General features: G+C 46.9%; 1 non-coding gene across 1 annotated transcript; it reads left to right on the top strand.

Moving 5' to 3' along the window:
- Nucleotides 1-6,540: 6,540 nt before the first annotated feature.
- On the top strand, nucleotides 6,541-6,647 carry LOC115936094 (U6 spliceosomal RNA). The gene has a single exon (XR_004071677.1). It is a non-coding gene; the product is annotated as a U6 spliceosomal RNA (small nuclear RNA).
- Nucleotides 6,648-13,780: the final 7,133 nt, after the last annotated feature.

Below are 13,780 nucleotides of genomic sequence, written 5' to 3'. Positions count from 1 at the left end.
CTGGGGGAGGGGAGCACAGACAAATCCTACCAGGCTCTGTAGGCCATTTCCCAAAGAGGATGACTTTTCTCTGGGTAAGATGGGGTGTTCTAACACAGAAGTGACACGCCATCTTTTTTTTTTTTTTTGAGATGGAGTTTCACTCTTAGTGCCCAGGCTGGAGTGCAATGGCGTGATCTCGGCTCACTGCAACCTCCGCCTCCCGGGTTCAAGCAATTCTCCTGCCTCAGCCTTCCAAGTAGCTGTGATTACAGGCATGCGCCACCATGCCCAGCTAATTTTCTATTTTTAGCAATACATGGTTTCTCCATGTTGGTCAAGCTGGTCTTGAACTCCCGACCTCAGGTGATCCGCCTGCCTTGGCTTCCCAAAGTGTTGGGATTACAGGCGTGAGCCACCGCGCCCAGCCAACACACCATCTATTTTAGCACTAAAAGAACTGTTCTGGGCCAGGCTCCGTGGCTTGCACCTATAATCTCAACACTTTGGGACGCTGAGGCAGGGAGATCGCTTGAACCCAAGAGTTTGACATCAGCCTGGGCAACATAGGGAGACGCTGCCTCTACAGAAATAGAAATTTAAAAAATCAGCCGGGTGTAGTGTTGTGCACCTGTAGTCCTAGCTACTCAGGAGGCTGGGGTGGGAGGATCACTTGAGCCCGGGAGGTTGAGGCTGCAGTGAGCCGGGATCATGTTATTGCATGCTAGCCGTGGCAACAGAGCAAGACCCTGTCTTAAAAAAAAAAAAAAAAAATGCTGGCCGAGCGCGGTGGCTCACACCTGTAATCCCAGCACTTTGGGAGCCTGAGGCAGGTGGATCACGAGGTCAGGGGATCGAGGCTATCCTGGCTAACACGGTGAAACCCCATCTCTACTAAAAACACAAAAAATTAGCTGGGCGTGGTGGCGAGCACCTGTAGTTACAGCTACTTGGGAGGCTGAGACAGGAGAATTGCTTGAACCCGGGAGGCGGAGGTTGCAGTGAGCACCAAGATCACGCCACTGCACTCCAGCCTGGGCGACAGAGCGAGACTCCATCTCAAAAATAAAATAAAATAAAAATTAAAAAAAAGCACTGCTCTGCTCTGCTGCTGTTTTGATAATAGAGCAGGCTTGAGAGTGTAGAATCCAAAGCTGGGAGTTGAGCTAGGAGGTGTTTGCTGTAATCCAAGAAAGATCACAGCAGCCTGAATCATGTTGGTGATAAGTAGTAGAAAAAATCAGAATGAACGTAGACTTGACAGGATTTAAATGTAAGATGTGAAAGAAAAAGAAGATTCAAGGATGATCCTACATTTTGGGCCCTGGCAATGTGGAAAAAAAAAAACAAGATCTCGGGACCCTGAACTGGCTATGCCAAAGGGAAAGTTAAGCTTGGGAAGTGAGTCATGCAAAAACTGCCTTCCTTTTGTCCCTGAACAGATAGCAACAGTAAGCTGTAATTTTACATGCTTACTTTATCTTATGCAAAATGTAGATTTACTGAGCATGAGACGAATGCATAATTGCCATTTTCTCTCCTCCCGCCTTTCATGTGTAAAATGTAGATTCACTGAGCACTAATCAAAGCCTCACAAGAATGTAACTGACTATTTGCCTTATTACCTATCCTCCATCCATCCACGTTTTTCCTTCTTTTTTCTTTTCTTTTTTTTTTTTTTTTTTTGAGACGGGATCTCGCTCTTGTCGCCCAGGCTGGAGTGCAGTGGCGCCATCTAGGCTCACTGCAACCTCCGCCTCCCAGGTTCAAGTGATTCTCCTGCCTCAGCCTCCTGAGTGGCTGGGATTACAGGTGCCCACCATCACGCCCAGCTAATTTTTGTACTTTTAGTAGAGATAGGATTTCAAGACCAGCCTGGTCTTGAACTCCTGACCTCAGGTGATCCACCTGCCTTGGCCTCCCAAAGTGCTGGAATTACAGGCATGAGCCACCACGTCTGGCCTCTTTTTTCTTTTTTAAAAACAAAGTCTCATTATGTCACCCAGGCTGGGGCTGGAGTACAGTGGCGCAATCGTAGCTCACTGTAACCTCAAACTCCTGGGCTCAAGCCATCCTCCTGTCTCTGCCTCCCACGTAGCTGAAACCACAGGCACACGCCACCATGTCCAGCTAATTTTAAAATTTTTTATAGAGACGGGATGTTGCTCTGTTGCCCAGGCTGGTCTCAAATTCCTGGGCTCAAGCAATTCACCTGCCTTAGCCTCCTCAGGCGGTGGGATGTGAGGCATGAGCTACCGCATCTGGCCTGCCCCACTTTTTTTCCTTTCCTCCTTCTCCTCCTGCTCACTCCTTCCCATTTAAATATTGAAGTGCTTAAAACCTCTTTGGAAAAAGCACAGATCACAGATGCTCCTGTGATTTGTGTTTTTTCCCAAGCGTATCCTCAACCTTGGCAAAATAAACCTCCAATTAATTGAGATCTGCTTCAGTTACCTTTTTATTTACAGCAACAATTTTAGTGAGCTCAGGCTGCCATAACAAAATATGGTGACTGGATGGTTTAAACAACACAAATTTATTTCTCACAGTTCTGGAGGCTGGGAAGTCCAAGACCAAGGTGTCAGGATAGTCTGTTTCTGGTTAGGACTCTCTTCCTGGTTTGCAGACAGCTACCTTCTCCCCTGTGTCCTTACATGGTGGAGGGAGAGCTCTGGTGTCTCTTCTTTTTTTATAAAGACACCAGTTCTATTGGATCAGGGCTGTATCCTTATGACTTTGTTTAACCTTAATCACCTCCCTACAGGCCCTATCTCTAATATGGTCAAATGAGGGGTCAGGGATTCAACATATAAATTTGGGATGGGAGACATAATTTAGTCCATAGCAGCAACCAAAAGGATGGACTTGCCATTTACCGAAATGAGAAGTCGAGTGAGAAGTGAGTTTTGAAAGAAAGGGCAAAAGGTCCATGTCGGACATGTTAGGCTTGAGATATCTGTTCATCAAGCCAGTTGGTTATAAAGTTTGGAATTAAAAGGACAGGTCTTGGCTAAAGGTATGAAATTGGGAGGCATCAGCTCATTGGTGGCCAGGATACTAGAGTAGATAACCAGAAGTGGAGAGGACCCAAGGCACCCCGACAGGCAGAGTTTGGGGTAAGGAGGACAGGACAAGAGACATAAAAGGAGCAGCCAGGGACATAGGAAGAAACCTAAGAGTATGCAGTGTCCCTGCAGCCAGATGAAGATAATTATGTAGGGAAGAGGGAGTGATCAACTGTGCCAAGAGCCCCAGAGAGGTCAAGGAAGAGGAGGACTAGGAATTGAGTCTTGGATGTAGCCCCATGATGGCCACTGGGGATTTTTTTTTTTTTTTTTTGACAGAGTCTTGCTCTGTTGCCCAGGCTGGAGTGCAGTGGTATGACCTCGGCTCACTGCAGCCTCCGCCTCCCAGGTTCAAGCAATTCTCCTGCCTCAGCCTTCCAAGTAGCTGGGATTACAGGTGCCCACCACCATGCTCGGCTAATTTTTTGTATTTTTAGTAGAGACAGGGTTTTACCATGTTGGCTAGGCTGGTCTTCAACTCCTGACCTCAGGTGATCTGCCCACCTCGGCCTCCCAAAGCGCTGAGATTACAGGTGTGAGTCACCACGTCCAGCCTTTTTTCTTTTCTTCTTTTTTCTTTTTTTGAGACAGAATCTTGCTCTGTCATCCAGGCTGGAGTGCAGTGGCATAATCTCGGCTTACTGCCCCCACTGCCCAGATTAAAGCGATTCTCCTGCCTCAGCCTCCCGAACAGCTGGGATTACAGGCGCCCGCCACCAAACCCGGCTAATTTTTGTATTTTTAGTAGAGACGGGGTTTCACTATGTTGGCCAGGCTGGTCTCAAACTCCTGACCTCAGGTGATCCACCCACCTTGGCCTCCCAAAGTGTCTCACCCATCTGAGCCCTCACCATTGTACTCTCTTCCCTGGGTTTTGTGAAGCAGGGAAACTGAATTTAGTCTTTCCCATAGGATCTTATATCATTTACATCTTGCTTCTGATACAAAACTTCAGTTATAAAATTTTCACTAAATGCCAGAAAATGTTTTCTTTTAAGGGACCTGTCTTTCATTCAGGGAAAGCATTTTCAAACTCTTCGGCAGACGACTTGAAAGGAGCTTCCTGTCTGACTTCAGAGGCACTCCCAGCCAGGCGCAGCCCTGCCCTGGGCACAGACTCACTGCCCATCCTCACAGAAGCCCTTTCCTTCCGCACCAAGGGCACCTGCTCTGAAGCTGACCCCGCTGAAGGCTGGGGAACAATCACAGGTGTCGTCAGTCAGCATCCAGGAAAACAGGAGTCGGAGAGGAGAAAGGGCATGTAGGAAATGGAACCGGTCATTCTATTGTCTTTGACTTGGTACATTTTCCTCTGCCGCTACTCCTATCTTTTGTCTTTTGTGGTTTGTGGTACTTTTCTCTTTGTCTCTCGGGAGGCCAAGTTGACTAAAATCATGAAATGGGGCTGGTCACATTGGCTCAGGCCTGTAATCCCAGCGCTTTGGGAGACTGAGGTGGAAGGACCACTTGAGCCCAGGAGTTCGAAACCGTGATCATGCCATTGCACTCCAGCCAGGGTGACAGAGCCAGGTCCTGTCTCAAAAAAAAAAAAAAAGAAAAAGAAAGAAATTCAATCTAGCCCAAGTCCCTTTCACATAATAGACGGGGACTCTTGGGGCCCGGGGAGGTTATCTCACTTCCTCAGTCACTGAGCCTGCTTGTGGAAGAACCGGGTGTAGATCCAGGCTCCTGCCTTCACAGCTTTATCTGATGCCCCAAACCTGAATAAACTCAGCAGGAAGCTGGCGGGCTGGTTCTTGAGGGGCTCAGAGGTCACTGCCTAGGTCTGGGGTCACTCCAATGCCAGGAGCGGCCTGTACCCTCAGCTCACTCAGGGGAACACTTGTGCCATTTATTTTATTTTATGTATTTATTTTTGGAGTGAGGCCTTCCTTTGGGTGGCATTTATTAGTAGCACTATTTATCCCGTGTCTACTGCATTGCATGATCTCAAGTGCTTTGCCTAGAGTTTCTCAGTTTTCACCCAAGCTCTGCAAAACTCTATCAGTTCTATTTGACACAGGAGGAAGTGTTAAGCAACAAGGTCAAGATCACACATTAGTGAGTGGGGAGGCTAAGAATGGAGCCCAGACGTGTCTCATTCCAAGCCTGCGATGGTTCCATACAGACGCAGGCTCCACTAATTCACACTGCCTCAAGACTGAGTGTAGACAGTGGCCAGTGCAAATGCATTCATCTCCCTGGAAGGCATGTATAACCATGTATAACCACACGACTTGTTTCAGCCAGTCATCACAGCCTCTCCCCAGTGGGAAAACTCACTTGGAAATGCAAATTAAGATGGGAAAGTTACTTATTGAACATGAAGACAGAACAAAGGAAACCCCATATCCTTAGAGGAACCTATTATCAAAGCGATAGCCTAGTGAGACAGCAGCCTCCCTTGTGGGGCCAGCTCCCACCCCTGCCTAGCCAGTGGGAGGAGGTGTGTCAGCCTGCCCCGGCGACCGCTCTGACGCGGCGCATCACTGGAGTCACCTGGCAAACTCTTACCCTGACTCTGTCCTTTGTGACCACATTTTCACAGCTGTGATTCAGTCTCCCTTCCCCAGTAACATTTCAGAGGAGTCACAACTCAGGGCTCATTTTGCAGTGGGTACATTTTAAGGAGTCGCTTTTTTTGTTGTTTTGACAGAGTCTTGCTCTGTCGCCCAGGGTATTGTGCAATGGCGCAATCTGGACTCACTGCAACCTCCAAAGAAACCACTTCTTAATGGAATCTAGGGATGGTCCCTGCGCATCTCCAGGCAATAGTTAGGCAGCATTACCTCTGGGAAAAGATTAGCTTTCTAAATCTCATTTACTGTAAATGCATTCAAGTACATGTCAAAGACTTCGGACCTTGCTTGACTGGAATCCCATAGCCAACAGGAAATCCAATTTCTGTAGGTCTGTAGTAGCCACTGTTTACTATTGACACCCAGAGTTATTGTTTGTCTCTTTTGTTTGCTTTCAATCATAGCACGTGCTTCTGTCACAACAAACAGCATTTAAGGGAAGACGCTCTCCTCCCAACCTTGACATCTGATCCTCAGTTACACACTGATATTTAGTTACTTTCAATTAAAAGTGACAAACTGTATTCCAAAAAGTGATTATGTGCCTCCAGGTCTACCACAAACTTTTTTGTTTGTTTGTTTGTTTTTTGTTTTTTGTTTTTTTGAGACGGAGTTTCGCTCTTGTTGCCCAGGCTGGAGTGCAATGGTGCGATCTTGGCTCACTGCAACCTCTACCTCCCTAGTTCAAGCTATTCTCCTGCCTCAGCCTCCCAAGTAGCTGGGATTACAGGCATGTACCACCACACCCTGCTAATTTCGTATTTTTAGTAGAGGTAGGGTTTCTCCATGTTGGTCAGGCTGGTCTCGGAACTCCTGACCTTAGGTGATCTGCCCACCTCGGCCTCCCAAAGTGCTGGGATTACAGGTGTGAGCCACTGCGCCTGGCCCTACAGACATTTTTTTAGATGTTAAACTTCATGCTCACTTCGGCACCACATTTATTAAAATTGCAATGATACAGAGATTAGCACGGCTCCTGAGCAAGGATGACATGCAATATAAAATTCAAATCGAAAAAATGTTTAAGTTAATTCCATTTCTTATCTAAGCCTTCATTCTCCCTCTCTCATCCAGCTCTTGGCCCTAAGGTCTCCATGAACCTGGAGAGGAGGCAAATCTCAAATCCATTTGGCTTCCTGACAGTAGATCTGACAAAGGATTTAGTATCAAATGTAATTGAACTAATGGGCAAAATTCTGGTTTTTGATTAAGTTAGGATATTAGGATCTGGAGTTGCATTGTCTGATATAATAGTATGGATGAAAAGAGTCAAACTCCATAAAATATTTGAAAAGATTTGTTCTGAACCAAATATGAGTGACCATGGCCCAACACACAATTGCGGGAGATCAAGAGAATATGCACCCAACTTGGTCGGGCTACAGCTTGGTTTCACGTTTTAGGGAGACATCACAAAACATCAATCAATACATGTAAGATGTACATTGGTTTAATCTGGAAAGGCAGGACAACTGGAATCCAGGTTTTTGAAACCTGGATTACACTTACCTGGGTAGTGTCAGAGGCATTTGAACAAGAGCAATTTCATCTTGAATACGGGCTGGGTAAAATAAGGCTGAGACCTACTGGGCTGCATTCCCAGGAGGTTAGGATACTCTAAGTCACAGCATGAAATAGGAGATCTGCACAAGACACACGTCCCAAAGACTTTGCTGATAAAACAGGTTGCGGTTAAGAAGTCAGCCAAACTCGGCCGGGTGCGGTGGCTCATGCCTGTAATCCCAGCACTTTGGGAGGCTGAGGTGGGCGGATCACAGGGTCTGGAGATCGAGACCATCCTGGCTAACACGGTGAAACCGCATCTCTACTAAAATACAGAAAATTAGCCGGGCATGGTGGCGGGCGCCTGTAGTCCCAGCTACTCAGGAGTCTGAGGCAGGAGAATGGTGTGAACCTGGGAGGCGGAACTTGCAGTGAGCCGAGATTGCGCCACTGCATTAAAAATAAAAATTAAAAAAGAAGAAGTCAGCCAAACTCCACCAAAACCAAGATGGCAATGAAAGTGACCTCCGCTCCTTCTCACTGCTCATTATATGCTAATTATAATACATTAGCATGCTAAAACACACTCCCATCAGCGCCATGACAATTTACAAATGCCTGGCAACATCAGAAAGTTACCCTATATGGTCTAAAAAGGGGAGGAGTCCTCAGTTCCGGAAAATGACCACCGCTTTCCCAGAAAACTCATGAATAAGCCACCTCTTGTTTGGTATATAATCAAGAAGTAACGGCCAGGTGTGGTGGCTCACGCCTGTAATCCCAGCACTTTGAGAGGCTGAGGCAGGAGGATCACTTGAGGTCAGGAGTTCAAGACCAGCTTGGCCAACATGACAAAACTCCGCGTCTATTAAAAATACGAAAATTAGTTGGGCGTGGTTGTGGGCGCCTGTAATCTCAGCTACTCGGGAGGCTGAGGCAGGAGAATCACTTGAACTCAGGAGGTGAAGGCTGCAGTGAGCCAAGATCATGCCACTGCACTCCAGCCTGGGCAACAGAGCAAGACTCTGTCGCAAACCCTCCCCAAAAAAGAAGTAACAATAAGTATAAGCAGTTGAGCAGCCTGTACTGCTGCTCTGCCTGTGAAATAGCCGTTCTTTTGTTTCTTGTTTTGTTGTTGTTGTTGTTGTTGTTGTTTTGAGACAGAGTCTCGCTCTGTCCCCCACACTGAAGTGCAGTGGCTCGATCTCCGCTCACTGCAACCTCCACCTCCCCGGTTCAAGCGATTCTCCTGCCTGAGCCTCCCAAGTAGCTGGGATTAAAGGCACCAGCCATCATACCCAGCTACTTTTTGTTTTTCATAGAGTCGGGGTTTTGCTATGTTAGGCAGGCTTGTCTCGAACTCCTGACCTCAAGAGATCTGCCCGCCCTGGCCTCCCAAAGTGCTGGGATTATAGGCATGAGCCTCTGCGCCCGGCCTTGTTTCTTTCCTTCTCTAATACACTTGCTTTCACTTTACTCTATGGATTCGTCTTGAGTTCTTTCTTGCACAAGATCCAAGAACCCTCTCTTAGGATCTGGATCAGATCCTTTTCTGGTAAGAATAGGCAGATTCAAAGATTTTCTGATTGGCAATTGGTTGAAAGAGTTTATCTAAAGACCTGAAATCTATAGAAGGAAGTGTTGAGGTTAAGACAAGACAGTGTGGAGACCAAGGTTCTTAATACTCAGATGAAGCCTCCAGGTGGGAGGCTTCAGAGAGAATAGATGGGAAATGTTTCTTATCAGACTTAAAAATGTGCCAGACTCTTAGTTAATTTCTCCTGGGTCAGGAAAAAGACCTGGAAAGGGAAAAGGATCTCTATAGAATGTAGATTTTCCCAACTGACAGCTTTGCAGAGCCACTTCCAAATATATGGAAGAAATGTATTTCAGGGTAAAATTCTTCAATTTATTTCAGAGCCTGCTATCTATCACATTGGTATCATATTTCTACTAAGAGTCTGTTTGGTCAGTCTTAAGCTCTCTGTTTTAATGTTAATGCTGGTTGCTGTACCTGAATTCCAAAGGGAGAAAGGTAGAAGGAGGCATGTCCGACCACCCATTCCCATCACGGCCTGAATTAGTGTTTCAAGTTAATTTTAGAATACCCTTGACCAAGAGGAAGGGTCTGTTCAGCTGGTTGTGGGGGCGGGCATAGAATTTTATTTTTGGTTTACAATAGCCACTAGTACTGGTGGCTATTTAAATTAAAATTGTTGAAAATACCATAACATTACAAGTTCAGTCCCTTGGTTACAGTAGCCTTATAGTTATTGGAAAGGGGTTCTGATTTAGACCCTAAGAGACGGTTCCTAGATCTTGTGCAAGAAAGAATTCGAGGTGAATCCATAGACTAAAGTGAAAGCAAGTTTATTAAGAGAATAAAGGAGGCCAGGCGTGGTGGCTCACGCTATAATCCCAGCACTTTGGGAGGCCAAAGTGGGAGACTGAGGCAGGAGAATCGCTTGAACCTGGGAGGCGGAGGTTGCAGTGAGCGAAGATTGCGCCACCGTACTCCAGCCTGGGCAACAGAGCAAAACTCTGCCTCAAAAAAAAAAAAAAAAGAAAGTGAAGGAATAAAGAATGGCTACTCCATAGGCAGAGCAGTGGCATGGGCTGCTTGACTAAGCATTCCTATAGTTATTTCTTGATCGTATGCTAAACAAGTGGTGGATTATTCATGAGTTTTTCAGGAAAGGGGTGGGCGATTCCCAGAACTGAGGGTTCCTCCCCTTTTTTAGACCATATAGGGTAACTTCCTGACGTTGCCATGGCATTTGTAAACTGTCATGGTACTGGTGGGAGTGTCTTTTAGCATGCTAATGCATTATAATTAGCATATACTGAGCAGTGAGGACAACCAGAGGTCACTTTCATTGCCATCTTGGTTGTGGGTTTTGGCCGGCTTCTTTACCATAGCCTGTTTTATCAGTAAGGTCTTTATGACCTGTATCTTTTTTTTTTTTTTTTTTTGAGACAGAATCTTGCTCTGTTGCCCAGGCTGGAGTGCAGTGGCATGATCTTGGCTCACTGTAACCTCACCTCCTGGGTTCAAGTGATTCTTCTGCCTCAGCCTCCCAAGTAGCTGGGACTACAGGTGCATGCCACCACACCCAGCTAATTTTTGCGTTTTTTAGTAGAGGCAGGGTTTCACCATGTTGGCCAGCTTCACCACGTTGGCCAGCCTGGTCTCGAACTCCCGACCCAGTAATCTGCCTGCCTCGGCCTCCCAAAGTGCTGGGATTACATGTGTGAGCCACCACTCCCGGCCTATGACCTGTATCTTGTGCCGACCTCCTATCTCATGCTGTGATTTAGAATGCTTAACCTCCTGAGAATGCAGCCCAATAGGTCTCAGTCTTATTTTACCCATCCCCTATTCAAGATGGAATCACTCGGGTTTAAACACCTCTGACATTATTTCAAGTGCTCACTAAACACATGCAGCTCGTGTCTACCGTCTTGGATAGATCAGATGTAGAACATGCCAACGCTTCCATCGTTGCAGAAGTTTCTATTAGCACTATTCTGGAGGGCCCAGGAGCTGGATGGCACAGACATTTTGTCTCCCCTGGAGATGGCTCAGGAGCTATTCTGAGCTTCTTACAGGCTTCTGACTCTCCACAGCTTCACCTCCAGGTGCTAAGCCACTGTTTCCTCTGCCTGGAACATTTCATCCATTCCCACCTCATACCCTTCAACTAACTCCAGTAAGGTCCCTCCTTAGAAATTACTCCCTCCAAGAAGGCATCCCTAACCCCCAAGAGTCTAGATCATGGCTGCTCGTTTGGCTGTCCCTATATACCCCCAGCCCATTTCCCCCATCACAGCATCACATCACTAGGTATTATAATGATGTGTTCATCTGTCTGTATCTCTCATTCATCCATTCGCTCATTCATTTATTGAGCACTCATTAATTGCCAGGCACTGTGCTAGAGACTGGGGATACCCTGGTGAATGAGTCGGGCATAGTCCCTGCCCTCACATACTATACAGTGTAAGGCAGGGGCCACAGCAGCCTTGCCCATAGCTTATTCCTATGTATGTGCTAGGCACATAGTAGGTGCTCAATATATATTTGTTAACAAAATAAATGGAAAGTTTCTTAGGAATGGGCTGTTCTGACTCCTCCTTCTGGGTGAAGGCTGAGACACAGGTAGTGCATGGAAAAAATGAAAACATGGCCAGGCGTTGTGGCTCACGCCTGTAATCCTAGCACTTTGGGAGGCCAAGGCAGGCGGATCACCTGAGGTCAGGATTTCGAGACCAGCCTGGGTAACATGGTGAAACCCCCTCTGTACTAAAAATACAAAAATTAGCCAGGTGTAGTGGCGTGTGCCTGTAATCCTAGCTACCCAGGAGGCTGAGGCAGGAGAATCGCTGGAATCCAGGAAGCGGAGGCTGCAGTGAGCTGAGATCGTGCCACTGCACTCCAGTCTGGGTAACAGAGCAAGACTTCATCTCAAAAAAATAATAAGAAGAATAAAGAAAAAATGAAAACATCAAAACCTATGACTATGAAAGTTGGTTAATAGCATCCCCCCAAAATTCATGTCCATCTAGAATCTCAGAATGGGATCTTATTTGGAAATAGGGTCTTTGCAGATGTAATTAGTTCAGATGGGCCCTAAATCCAATGACTAGTGTTCTTGTAAGAAGAGGAGAAGACACAGAGAGACTAATAGGGAAGGCCATGGAAAGATGGAGGCACCAGGCGCAGTGGCTCCAGCCTGTAATCCCAGCACTTTGGGAGGCCGAGGCGGGTGGATCACCTGAGGTCGGGAGTTCGAGACCAGCCTGACCAACATGCAGAAACCCCGTCTCTACTAAAAATACAAAATTAGCCAGGCATGATGGCGCGCCTGTAGTCCCAGCTACTCGGGAGTCTGAGGCAGGAGAATTGCTTGAACCCAGGAGGCGGAGGTTGCAGTGAGCCAAGATCGTGCCATTGCACTCCAGCCTGGCGACCAAGCAAAACTCCGTCTCAAAAAAAAAAAAAAGAAAGAAAAAAAAAAAGATGGAGGCAGATCCGGGAGAGGTGCAGCTACAAGCTGGCAACATCAAGGACTGCTGCCTGAGATAGAAGTCAGCCCTTCTCCAGGAACCCGGGAAGGCTGGCGAGGGGGTCAGCCTTGGGGTGCACCATAGCCACCTCCTGCCCTTTCAGACTTTGGCACATACACTCCCCGCCTTTCCTGACCAGAGGCTGACATGGCCTCTGAAAAGCATCTAAAGGAAAAACTGTGTTCAGTACAATTGCACATAGTATACGGGAATGTCAGATGCATCGTCAAAGCTATCACAGTAATATGGTGTATCCATTTCATATATGTTTCCAACTTCAATTCATTCTTTAATGTATTTTCATACTATTTCCCATCATGTAGGTTTCAGCTAACAAAGTGAGCAATCAAGGTGTTACTCTCCCAGTTGGGATTTAATATAAACTTCAATAATTCCTTCCTCCTCCCCAAGTAATCTCATGGCGGACCCTGCGAAGGGAAGGAAGATCTCTGGGGACAAGATGGCCTTCCCCAGGCCCTTCTGTTGCCTCCAGGATGGCAATAGAAGCAGTGAATGGTGTTAGATTCTGGATCTACTCCAAAGGTTGAGCCAAAAGCACTTCCTGGTGGATTTGGATGTAGGATGTCTTTATCTCACAGTAAAGGAAGGAGTTAAGAATGATTCCAGCCGGGCTCAGTGGCTCACGCCTGTAATCCCAGCACTTTGGGAGGCCTAGGCGGGTGGATCACAAGGTCAGGAGATCGTGACCATCCTGGCTAACACAGTGAAACCCCATCTCTACTAAAAATACAAAAAAAATTAGCCAGGCGTAGTGGCGGGTGCCTGTAGTCCCAGCTACTTGGGAGGCTGAGGCAGGAGAATGGTGTGAACCCAGAAGGCGGAGCTTGCAGTGAGCAGAGATTGTGCCACTGCACTCCAGCCTGGGTGACAACCATCTCAAAAAAAAAAAAAAAAAAAAAAAATGATTCCAAGGCCGGGCGTGGTGGCTCACGCCTGTAATCCCAGCACTTTGGGAGGCTGATGTGGGTGGATCACCTGAGGTCAGGAGTTCGAGACCAACCTGACCAACATGGAGAAACCCCGTCTCTACTAAAAATACAAAAATTAGCAGAGCACGGTGGCAGGCGCCTGTAATCCCAGCTACTCAGGAGGCTGAGACATGAGAATAGCCGGGCGTGGTGGCAGGCGCCTGTCATCCCAGCTACTCAGGAGGCTGAGATATGAGAACAGCTTGAACCCGGGAGGCAGAGGTTGCAGTGAGCTGAGATCACACCATTGCACTCCAGCCTGGGCAACAGAATGAGACTCTGCCTCAAAAAAAAAAAAAAAAAAAAAAAGAATGATTCCAAAATTTTTTACCTGAGCAAGTGGAAAAATGGAATTGCCATTAATTTAGATGACTAAGAGTGTCCAAATTTTTTCATGTAGCATTGACTATGTTTGTTTGTTTGCTTGTTTGTTGGAGACAGGGTCTTGCTCTGTTGCCCAGGCTGGAGTGCAGTTGTGTAATCATGGCTCACTGTAGCCTCCACCTCCTGGGCTCAAACGATCCTCCCACCTCAGCCTCCCAAGTAGCCGGAACTACAGGCACACACCACCATGCCCAGCTAATTCTTTTATTTTTTA

This window comes from Gorilla gorilla, chromosome 8 (assembly GCF_029281585.2).
Source record: "Gorilla gorilla gorilla isolate KB3781 chromosome 8, NHGRI_mGorGor1-v2.1_pri, whole genome shotgun sequence".
Taxonomy (NCBI): domain Eukaryota; kingdom Metazoa; phylum Chordata; class Mammalia; order Primates; family Hominidae; genus Gorilla; species Gorilla gorilla.
Note: the sequence above shows the minus strand (reverse complement) of the source record. Positions and strands in the feature narration are given on the sequence as shown.